A 12,752-nucleotide genomic window follows, 5' to 3' on the forward strand; every position below is an offset into this window, starting at 1 on the left:
GATTTCAAGGAATGTTTTGAACTATTAAGGAATGCCATTTTACTTCAGGACATGTCTTGAGTAATTAAGGGAGGTCTGAAAGATTGAAGGATGATCTGAAGATTGCAAGGAAGACAACAGAAGGTTGGTCTCAAAATTTCAAATTAAGTCTTTAAATTTATGGAAAGGTAAGGTAAGTAATTGAAATGTCATGTGTGGTCTAACTATTTTAAAGTAGGTCTTAGAATTTGTCTGGAAAGCTTAGGGGAGGTTACTAAATACTAAGTAAGATCTTGATGGGAACTGTCGATATTTCAGGCGAGTTCTCGAAAAAGTTTGAAGAGAGATCGTGGCATTTCTAGAAAGGTCAAGTTGTGTCGAGATTTCAATGCAGCTGACAGGAGGTAGTTCTTAAATTTTCAAGGGAACTCGTCGCTCTCGCCTGTTTTATCCAAGTGTTACGTTTCTTTATGAGAGTGTTTTAAGTGCAAAGTATATGAAAATAAAGCCTGTCTTAAAACAGCCTCATAAAAAACGTAACGCTTGGATGAAACTGGCGAGCACAACTAGTCCCACACGGTGATTTGTTATAGTACTGAAAAAAGTGTGTATCCTCACTTTCCAAATCCACAAGTTTTGTTTCCCTAACTGAAATGGAGATGTCGCTATGAATCGATTTATGGCTTTAGAGTCATTTCCATTTCTCTGACGCACCCTGTATAAAGGAAAGATATGAATGAGGGAGTACAAGAAAAGTTTTGAACAGGATTGGAGATTTTAGGAGTTTACTTAAAATTTCAAGGGAGGACTGGAGAATTCAAGGGAATGAATAATCATTTTCCTATGTCATTTTGATCACTTCAGTTTCAGTTAAGTCATAAGAAATTCACTACTACTGGACAGACTTTTGAAAGATAGTGCCTCCAGTGTTGACGTGTGAGCTCTGCACTATTTTTTCAAGCACGATGTTAAAAAAATCACATGACAGAGCATCACCTTGACATCGAAAGGTCCTGTTAAGTTGTTTCCGACATTTATGGAGCAGCGGGAATTCTCCATGGTCATCCTGCACAAAGGGACTAGTTTGGCAGGGATGCAAAAACTAGACATATATCTATACAGCTCGTCCCTGTATATGCTGTCATATGCGGTCTTGAAATCGATGAAAAGATGGTGGGTGTCTATTTGGTGTTGGGTTTTTTAAAGGATTTGCCGTAATGTGAATTTTTGATCAACTATGGACTTTCCTGGTCTAAAACCACACTGATAAGGACCTATCAAGTTGTTGACGATTGGCTTAAGACGTTCACATATTACGGCAGAGAAGATTTTATAGGCGATGTTAAGTACACTGATTCCTCTATGGTTAGTGTAGTTAAGAGGGTCTCCTTTTTTCAAGATCGGGCAAACAATACTGAAGTTCCATTCATCGGGCATGCTTTCTTTCGACCATATTGTACAAATAAGTTAGTGCATGCTTCAACCAACTTATCTTCAGCTGTTTTAAAGAGCGCTCCAGCGGTTTTTTTAGTCTTCAGCTTAGATATGGAAATATTTACTTGGTCTAAGTCGGGAGGACGGGATTGTTGGCTTTCGTCGTCTATGTTGAATGGATCATCCTGCCTGACAGCGGAATTCGGTTCGTCGTCGCCGTTATAAAGTCTGCAGAAGTAATCCTTCCATATCCTCAGCATTGAATGCGATTTCACTATAATGTTTCCACCTACGAATTTGCAGCCTTTAGTTAGATGTTTACGTCCTTGTGAATTTCGTTTACCTGTTCATAAAACTTTCGAACTTCATTCCTGCTTTTAAACCTCTCAATATCTTCGACAATTTTTTCTTCTGAGAAGTTGGTGCTCATAGAGCAGGTTACTTGCAACTCGGTCGATAAGGGATTTGGCGATCTCTTGCGATTGAAGCCGTTTGACGTTGTACTTTCTCCAGCAGCTCGTTGTTTTGCCTTGGGGGTCTGGAAATCCGAAGTGCTACCTCGGCTACAACGAGGTAGTGGTCCACGTCGATGTTAGCTCCTCGGAAAGTTCGTACATCCATGATGCTGGAAATGTATCCAGCGTCGATCGTAATATGGTAGATTGATCTGGAGAAGTCCAAGTTCCTTTGTGGATGTTGAGGTGTGGAAAACGCGTACTGGTTACCATGACTTTTCGCCCCGCAGCAAAATCTATGAGCCTGAATCCATTGTCGGAAAAGTTGTCGTGCAGGCTGTTCTTCCCGATTATTCCACCAAAGATGTCTTCCCTTAATAGCTTGGCATTTAAATCGACCAGGACTATTTTAATATCGTAGCTAGGGCACTGCTCATATGTTTTGTCTAGGAGCTCGAAGAACATATGTTTGGTGTTGTCGTCTTTCTCTTCTGTGGGGGCGGGCGCGCATATCAGGCTAATGTTTCCGAATTTAGCTTTGATGCGTATGGTCATGAGGCGCTCATTGATGCACCTATAGCTCAAGACTTCTTGCCTTAGTCTGGCTCCTATGACGAAGCCCCATCCAAATAAGCACTGTTGGTTTTCTTAGCGGCAGTCACCATAGTAAATATCGCAGTTTTTCATCCTATTTTTGCCCGTCCCATCCAAGCGTATTTCCTGGATGGCGGTGATGTCTGCTTTATAGCGGTCTAGGGCCTCCGCTTATTTGTCGGCCGCACGTGGTCTGTTAAAGGACCTTACATTACACGTGCATATCCGAAATTCGTTGTCCTTAATTCGTTTGCGTTGGTTGTCTGTCAACTGTAAATCCGTCCGTATCCGAGGCTTGTTGGTGCTTCACAACTATGAAAGCTTTTACGTGGCCAGGAAGTCACCCCGAAGTCACCTCTTTATAGGTCTGGGCTCCGAATAAGTCAATGAAGTCCTATAAGGTGTTCACTTAGTAGTTCAACCTTACTAAAACTGTAGACGCCACCGTTGATTCCATCTCGAGAATTCCTCCGCTGCCGTCTCTATAAGAAGAGGTGCCTTAGTGGAAACACCTCTTCCCACCTCTCTCGTTTGTTGCCCCCAACAACTTCCACTGGGGTTGGAACCCAATCTTCAGTTGAGGTACTAATCACCCGATGTTCACCACAAGGAGGTGAGAATAGGAGTTGATAGACAGAGGTGGGTTTACAGAAAAACCTGTGGACGCTTGTGTCCTCTTGAATGCACATGTCTACCATTTGAACATCCAAATCTAACTATCTAACAATTTTTGTTTTTTTTTCATTTTTTTGGTTTCCTTTTTCTTTATTTCATTTCTCTTAAACTGTAAAACAAATAAGTAAGCCGGCCAAGGCTTAAAACCCCATCCCTACTACCCAATATCAAGTCCCGAGGGAAGCCATCAAAACTGGTTCTCCTGCTCCACCAGGGAGCAGGGCTGTGTCCGAACGGGAACTGAATCGAAACAGCTCTGCTCCGTCCCGATTGTACAGGAGTCGCCTATCCACGGTTCTTCGTCTGACGTGGTAGATTAGTGGAACTGCCAGTCTATCCCATACCAGACCGCATCTGTCTTAAAAAAGGAATGCCTCTTGTGGAATGTAGCCGCTTAAGCGTGCACTCTCAACATACTTGTCGTTCGAAAAGAACGCCCCAAAGATTAAAATGTTGGTCGAAGACATAGCTCTTGCAATGTGACCTCGAACGAGTTTTATCACGAAATTGTCAATTCTGTTGATTCAAGCCCCGTTGCATAGGACCTTGTTGGAATAATAATGCACGTAAGAAGATTCGGCGGTTCGATATAAGCCGGTACGGAACCACACAGGACAACCATAATCGATCATCGGCCATATGAGGACCATGTAGCAAATTACCTTCACTCTGGGGCCAAACCAACTGCTGTGAAACAGCCGTTTCGTCAGAGCGAAGGCTCCTCAGCATTTATATGGCTGTCGAAATATAAATACTGATCCTACCAGATACTGAGGTACTTCACTACACTTTTACTCCATAATCGCTACCCGTCAAGTCCTACGCACTAACCATCATTCTGTGGGTAACTTCAAATCAAATGGGGTGGCGCAACAGTCCGTTGTGAACCAGGGCCTAGTGACTTACAACTCTCAACCATTCCTGTGTGCGAGTACTGTTGTCAGGAATGGAAGGGACTTACAATTTAAGGCCGAATCCGAACGGCTAGTTTGAGAAAGCACTTTTTCATGACAAGAATTACTCTTGAAGGATTTGTCAATTCCTCACAAGAGGCAGTATCCGCGAAAATTATTTTTTTAAATTAAGGTGGCACAGGCAGGGATTGAACCCAAGACCCCTTGCATGACAGTCCAACGCACTAACCATCATGCCACGGGTACTTCTGTGGGTAACTTACTTGTCTCTAAAATCAAAAATTCAAAACCACTTTCGTGTCATAAGAACTTCAAGAAACAATTCAAACAAAACTCAATTATTATTATATTGATTATCTTTCCTCCAAGAATATCTCCCAGATAAATAAAAATTGTATAATGTATTTTAGACGAATAACCATTATTGGCATCGATGTTTAACAAATTGCACTCACCACCCACGCACCCTTCAAATTTCACCATTATCCTCTGTCTGCAATCTCGACAGTCTATTACTCTTTTGGGGGAGTTGGAAAATAATAAATTTCCTTGTATTTCAATAGAAAACACATATAAATAAATAAATGTAAACCAGCTGGGGAAAAGATCCTTATCCTTGCACTCAATTATTTTTATACTCCCTACGTACGTAATAATAAAAGCCTCTTTGTCCTTTTTGAAGATAACTTTTATACACATTCTAAATGTATATAAGGGATATGGAAAAATTCACTACAGACACCACTAAAGTCAGCACATATTCGTACGCCACCGTTTTAATTTAAATGAAACAAATAAAACTTCTCTCAAAAACAAAAGACAACTTCTCAACACACATTCGACTATTTATAAATAAAAGTACGGATATAAATACAACGATATGCAACAACAAGGACTAACTCTTCAATTATCTTTCGCTACATTAGGCATCAAATAAACTATAACGCGGAAGGACGAAGTGACTTTAGAAAACAAAGGAGTACGGCTAAGAGCCAAAAACCCTAGTTTTTGAGTTTATTTTGAAGAAAATATATTAACACTTTTTCAGGAACGTATGCATATTTTCAGTCAGAATTATAAGAGGGGGAATGGGGGTGGTGAGAGGTTTTTTAAAACTATTATATTAAATAAGGACTAACTACACATAATTCATTTTGATTTTTTATTAATTGACTTGAAAGTAGACCTCTATGGTAAAACAAGTTGATATGTAAAGGGTAGTTGAATTTTAGGGGCCGATGTTGAATTCAAACATCACCTAAACGTCAAGTTTTTTCTGCATTTCATTTGACATTTCTCAATTGCAGACTAACTCAGTTTGGACCGTTGAAAGTTAAACCATCGAGCAACGCATTAAAGTCATTCAGGCTTATAATGAAAATCTACCAAATGTGATTACTATCGGAAAACCGATCACGCAAACCGGATCGGTAGGAGATTTGAAAACACCATTGCATGCTCGTACAGCTCTTACTACAGAAAATATTGCTTTTGTTCGCGATAATGTGGCTGATGAGCTGTCAACCTGAACTTGTCATCGTGCCCACCAATTGCACCTCTCACGCATGTCGTTGATGAACAATACGCTCTTAAGACTTGCATTTACATTCTTAAAAGGTGCTATTGACTCAAGAACTAAAGCGTCTTGATAAATTTCAAGCGCTGTCCATGGTCAGAATGGTGGCAAGAAATGACAACAGTGGAGTGGATCAATTTTTTAACAAAATCATATTCAATGATGAGGTACGTTTTCACCTTAGTGAAAAATAACAAACTAAGAGTGATTGATTACGAAGGAGAGAGGGCGGAATAGGTTTTTCCACTAAGGCACCGCTCCTTATCCAAACATCTGCGGAGGAATTCCAGAGATGGAAACAACGGTTTAGTCTACAATTCCAGTAAAATTGAACTACTATAAGTTCATAACACCTCATAGGGCTTCTTCGGTGCACAGGCCTATAAGGAACGGTTTATCCGGCTCCCCATTCTTGGAGTTATACTAAGGATCTGTCCCTCCAGGTTGAGGGTTGTGCGGTCGGGATGACTTCCTGACCACGTACAAATATCTTAGTTGCGAAGGACCGACAAGCCTCGGATACAGATGGATTTACTGTTGACAACCCACGCAAACGAATTAAGGACAACGAAATTCGGATATAAATGGAATGTTAGGTTCCTTAACAGACCACGTGCGGCCGGCGAATAAGCGGAGGCCCTAGACCGATATAAAGTAGACATCACCGCCATCCAGGAAAAACGATGGGACGCGCAAAAATAGGATGAAAAACTGCGATATTTACTATGGTGACTGCTACCGAGAAAGCCAACAGCGCTTATTTAAATGCGGAGCCAGACTTATGCTACACGTCTTGAGCTAAAGTTGAATCAACGAGCGCCTCATGACCATCCGCATCAAGGCTAAATTCGTCAACGTTAGCCTGATATGCGCGCACGCCCCTACAGATGCGAAGGATGACACCAAAAAAGATATGTTCTTCGAGCTCTTAGACAAAACAAATAAGCAGTGTCCTAGCTACGATATTAAAATTGTTCTGGGCGATTTTTATGCCAAGCAAGGAAGGGAAGACATCTTTGGTGGAATGATGGGGAAGAACACGCTTCCACCATCATGGATGTCCGAACTTTCCGAAGAGCTATAGCAGGGATTCGGATCACTACCTCTTTGTAGCCAAGGTAGTACTTCGGGTTTCCAGACCCAAGATAAAACAGGGAGGTGCTGGAAGAAGGTGCAACGTCGAACGGCTACAATCGCCAGAGATCGCCAAATCCTTCTCCGACCGAGTTACAAGTAACCTCTCTCGTAGTTCTCTGCCTCCAACGCAATGTATCGAAAACCAGTGGGCATATTGCCAAAATGCCATCAGAGAAGCCGCCTCTGACGTGCTGGTTTTCAAGCAGCCACCAACAAGAAACCCCTGGTTTGATTAGGAATGTCGGCAGGCTAATGCAGCCAAGCAACAGGCACACAAAGCGGTGGCATGGCGGTGCAAAGAAGGACGAGAGCTACTCATGAGCTCTATGAGTAGAAATAGCAAGAGGAACACCGACTTCTCAGAAGGAAAAATGGAGAGCATGAGGAGCGTGTGGTCGAAGATGTTGAAAGGTTTAAAAGCAAGAAAATTTTATGAACTGGTGAAATGAAACTCCCTAGAACCGAAGGCTGCAAAGACGAAAGTGGAAACATCATAGTGGAACCGCAGTTAATGCTGAGGATATGGTAGGACCACTTCTGCAGACTGTATAACGGCGACGAAGAACTGAATTATGCTGTCAGGCAGGATGATCCATTCAACATAGACGACGAAAGCCAACAATTCCGTCGTCCCGACTTAGATGAAGTAAGATTGCCATATCTAAGCTCCAGTCTAACGCTGGAGTGGATGGCTTGAATGCCGAGTTCTTTAAAGCAGCTGATAAGTTGGTTAGGAGCATGAACCAACTTATCTGTACCATATGGTCGGAAGAAAGCATGCCCGATGAATGGAACCCTAAACTGCACCAACTATTGAGGAATCAGTCTACTTAACACCGCTTACAAAATCTTCTCTCTCGTCATATGTGAACATCTAAAGCCCATCGTCAACATCTGATAGGTCCTTATCAGTGTGGTTTAAGACCAGGAAAGTTCACACTCGATCAAATATTCACCTTACGGCAGATCCTGGAAAAAAACCCAAAAACACTTAATCGATACCCACCATCTTTTCTTCGATTTCAAGGCCGCATATGACACTTTCTACAGGGACGATCTGCGTAGAGCCATGTCTAGTTTTGGCATCCCTATCAAACTCGTCCCTTAGTGCAGGATGACCATGGAGAATTCACGCTGCTCCATAAAGGTTGGAAACAACTTACCTTTCGATATCAAAAAACGCTTTAGACAAGGTGCTGCGCTGTTTTTTAACATCGTACTTGAAAGAATTTAGTACCCGTAGCGTGATGGTAAGTGCGTTGGATTGTCATGCAAGGGGTTCAATCCCTTCCTGTGCCATCTAAACTTTCTTTCACGGATAGTGCCTTTTGCGAGGAATTGACAAATCCTCCAAGAGTAATTCTTGTCATGAAAGAAAGAGCAAGGCTCACAAGTCAACACTAGAGGCACTATCTTTCAAAAGTCTGTCGAATTACGTTGTTAAAAGCACCTTCTATGTCTAGGAAGGTGGCAAGAGTAAATTCTTTATAATGGATTGTTTGTTCTACAGTACGCACTACCTCATGGAGGGCAGTCTCCGTAGATTTGCCCTTAAGATAAGCATGCTGAGAGCTTTGCAGAGGTCGTCCAACTAGGATTTCTCTAATATGGTAATCAAGAATGCACTCCAAGGTTTTAAGCACAAAAGATGTTAAGCTTATTGGTCTGAAATCCTTCGCGGATTCGTGACCTCGCCTACCCACTTTCGGGATAAAAACTACTTTGACCTGTCTCCACGACATGGGCACATGTTTGATAAGGAAGCATCCTTTGAAAATTTGTTCCAGCCATGGAGCTGCCACATCATGCAACTTTTGAAGCATAACTGGCAGTATGCCATCCATGCCTGGGGATTTTGCAGTTAGTCATCATTAATAACATTTTGCATTAAGACATCACTCTGATAGTGGATATTCTAGTGACAAGACATGACGCAGAGAAAACTTAGCACATGCACATTACTATTGGTTTCACTGTCTCTTTTAGTTGTATTGTGTTTATAAGCTGGTTTGTTCAGCTTTTAAAACTTCCCATCCTCTTTAATATAGAATAATAGTGACTATCAGTAGTTAAAACTAAGGTAGAACGGTATAAAAGCAAATTGAATATATAAGTCCAATCAACTCCCTGTAGTGTCATTAAAAAGAATTCACTTTATGCAAGGGCAAACGTCATTTTATAAATCACAATAATTCGAAAATTGGTTTTCATTTTCATGATTGAGGAAGCCTCTTGCCGCATAAACCACATCAAGAAGCACCAAATGAGGGAGTGAGTCGATAACAACTGTCGTGTCTATCGTCAGTGTCGGTGTTGGTGACGGACGTTGTGATGACACTTGTTACGTTTGCATTACATTTTAAACAATGAACGCAATTATCGTTTATATACTGTCAGTGAATAGGTACTCAAACTTTCTTTCCTGGCGGCCATCATGCTCGAATATGTCATTTCTGACTGTGTGTCACATTTAGTTACTCTCTCACCGACCGAACGACGCGTCGCACGACGGGCGACTACAATAATAATTTAAATGGTGGCAATGTCAAAAAGCAATTCGCCAGCAAAAAAAAAAAAAAAACACCCTGATGTCTAATAATTTCCCTAAGGGCATATTAATGGAATTTCCTTCTTCAATCAACTTTGGGTGTTTTTTTGGAAAATTGCATTTTCCTTTTTGCAGAAAGAATGACGAAAAATGCTTAAAATGAAAAAAACAAAATGAAAATGAAATTTGCACCCGCACATGCTGCTGATGGGTAATTCCTCTGTTGGAATCGATCGTAAAGTTAAATTACGTTTAATAATCAGGTTTAAGGTCCCATTATTAAGCTTGACACTTACTGCCTCAGGGACCGTCGTGGGACGAAGTAAAACTGTAGTGCAGTAGATAGTCCTTGGGTTTTGATGTTGATGGTTAGTTGATTGTACTGTACCTATTGCATGCCGTTATAGTCGTTGTAATCGTTATCGTAGTCGACTGACGACATATTATCGAGTGTCCTCTCCCTCTGCCCTTTGTCAAATTGAATTCACTTTCATTTACGGGTGTGAGTGGTGAGTGCCGAGAGTTTTCAGAGACTTCATATTGAACCTCATCCTTGTTAGCACTGGCTTCTTCTGTTTTATTTGCTCAATTTTGCCGGTGGATATTTATTGCTTTTGACTGACAGTATGTGGCATTGCGTCGCGTCGGTCTTTTAACTCCTGTCATTTTGACATCGCCGTCATGTGTCACCCGCATGGTGATATAGCGAAGTACGCTTTCCGGTGATTTCTTTCGTCCCCTCGAACACCGGCCGGTGGTGGTGTGTCAAATTGAATACATTCTGGATCTTTATTGATAAAAACCCACGTTTAACTAAAAAATATCCTAAGGATACAAATCAATGAAACTCTCACTCCATTTAGCTGGAGGACACAATATAAAGTGCAAATATGCACGGAACTTACATATTATATACTAAACACACCATTGAATGAAATAGGAAGGGAGACAGAGACAGTACGAAGTGTTCTGTGTAGTTTAAGTAAGACATCATACATCGATGATGATGGTCTGTGAGATGTCCTGAAGGAATTCGTAAATGAGCAGTTAAATGTAATCGCCCTCAATGGAGCGATTAAGGAACGTTTTGCCTTCCACATTTATATAGAAGTATAGTGGTTGGAATGCAAGGATCAAGCATATACATACATATTTATGTACTTTTGTGGAAAGATGAGCAAAAAGGCTGTAAATGATGGCAGAGACCTTTCTGTTTAGTGTTATGCGGTTGTTTGGAAAGTTAAGGAGTAGGAAAATTGTATGCTTGATGTAAGTCTGGGCTTACGTCAGTTACAGCCACAGAGACTCATATGTGTTCATATTTATATTTTAGGAAAATTAAGGCAATATTTTTGTACATCAAGTTTTATGAGAAGAAATTTAATTTTTGAATTCACTTTTGGATTTGATATGAATGCAATTAAGGGGTTTAATGTCTTTAATATGAAAGGCTTGACATTTACGTGTTTATGACTATTCATAAATTGTAAAATGTAAGACAGAGAAAAAGGTGTTTTTAATTATGCAGTGAATAAATTTAAAAATGGTTCGAAGGGAATTAAGTATGTTTATAAGGGTGGCTCGATTTTTGTTTTCTCTAAATTCAGTTTGCGGGCACTAGCCAAAAGTTGTCACAGCATATTATGATGTCAGACAAATACAATTTTTGAAAAAAATGCGATCTTGTACTGCCCCATAAATAAAAAAAACTACATATTGTAATTAAATTTACTTTGATTCAATGATAGGTTAGGTTGGAGTGGCTGTCCAGATGTCATTGATTCACCTTGACCTCAAGGTTTCATTGTGATACCACTACACACCACCAGGTTACTTATGGGAGAGGAATGAACTTAAACAAACCATTTTGTACTGTTAATGAAGTTAGACAGACGTTTGTGTCAATCGTTGCCAGTTCACTTGTGTTATCGAAGAAGGGATTACCGAGAAAGTTATTCCTTCTAATGGAGAGTGCTGGACATGTACATAGAAGGTGTTGGACTGTTTCCTCTTCCTCCTCGTCCATGTAGCTTCTACAGAAGCCATTTGTGTAGACCCCTAGCCTCAGAGCATGTCTTCCTATGAGGCAGTGTCCTGTTATTACTCCAATTGTGGAGCTTATACTTTGTCAGCTCAGGGATATTAAGCCTTTTGACCGTTTTAAGTCTATGCTTGGCCATATTTGCTTGGTTGCTAGGCAGGTGGTACGCTGTGACCATCTAGCATTTGTTGCTTCTAGAGCATATTATTTGAGAAGATATTTGCATGTAGCAAGTGGTGTTCCTATGCCTAACATTAGGCAGAAGTGTTCCGTTTTTGGCGAGCTCATCGGCTTTGCAATTTCCCGGAATGTCTTTGTGGCCCGGCACCCAAATGAGGTGAATGTTAAACTGTTCCGTCATCTCATTCAGAAATGATCGGCAATCGTGGACTATTTGAGAGTTTGTGGAGACAGACACGAGAGATTTAAGAGCGCCTTGGCTGTCTGAGAAGATTCGTATATCCTTACAAGATATAACGTTTTCTTTGAGCCAGGATAGTGCTTCTTTAATTGCCATTACTTCTGCCTGGAATACACTACATTGATTGGGAAGTCTATAGGATAGACTGAGATTCAGTTGTTCTGAAAAGATACCACTTCCAACTCCGTAATCGGTCTTTGAACCGTCAGTATAGAAGTGTACCGCATCGTCTTCCAGGGGTCCCTCTTCTTCCCAGGAGGATCTTGAAGGGATGGACACATGGAATCTTTTACCAAACACCATTTTTGGGGTGTTATAGTCTAAGCAATCTGGGATAGATCTGAAATTGTCTAGAGTAGTAGTATGTCCAGTATTGTTACTGGTGGCTCTAAGCCTTACACATGAGTTGGCAGCCACCTTTTTAGAGAAGATGTCAAGTGGTGTTAGGTTTAAAAGCACTTCCAGTGCCGCGGTGGGTGTTGTGCGAAGTACTCCTGTGATGCACATACTTGCTGACCGCTGGACTTTGATGAGCTTATTTAGATTTACCATTTCGTCCAGTGCGGTCCACCTTACGAAAACTCCATAAATGAGTATCGGTCTGATTACCGAAGTGTATAGCCAGTGGGTTATTTTTGGGGAGAAGCCCCATTTTGATCCTGTGGCCTTTTTACAAGTAAAAAGCGCTATAGTAGCCTTTTTGACTCTTTCATCAATATTTGCCTTCCAATTTAGTTTTTTCTCTAAAATGAGCCCAAATATTTAGCTTGGTCGGAAAAGCTTAATGGTATTCCTTTAATCTTGAGTGGGCTAATCTGAGGAATTTTATATCTTCTCGGGTTGGTTGACGTCCAGTCGACATTGATTAGCCCATTTAGTTAGCCTGTTTAGGGCATTTTGTAGGAGTTCCGAGAGAACTTGGGGGTGCTTCCCAGATACGGATATCGCAACGTCGTCAGCATAGGCAATCACCTTAAA

Source organism: Eupeodes corollae, chromosome 3, assembly GCF_945859685.1.
Source record: "Eupeodes corollae chromosome 3, idEupCoro1.1, whole genome shotgun sequence".
Lineage (NCBI taxonomy): Eukaryota > Metazoa > Arthropoda > Insecta > Diptera > Syrphidae > Eupeodes > Eupeodes corollae.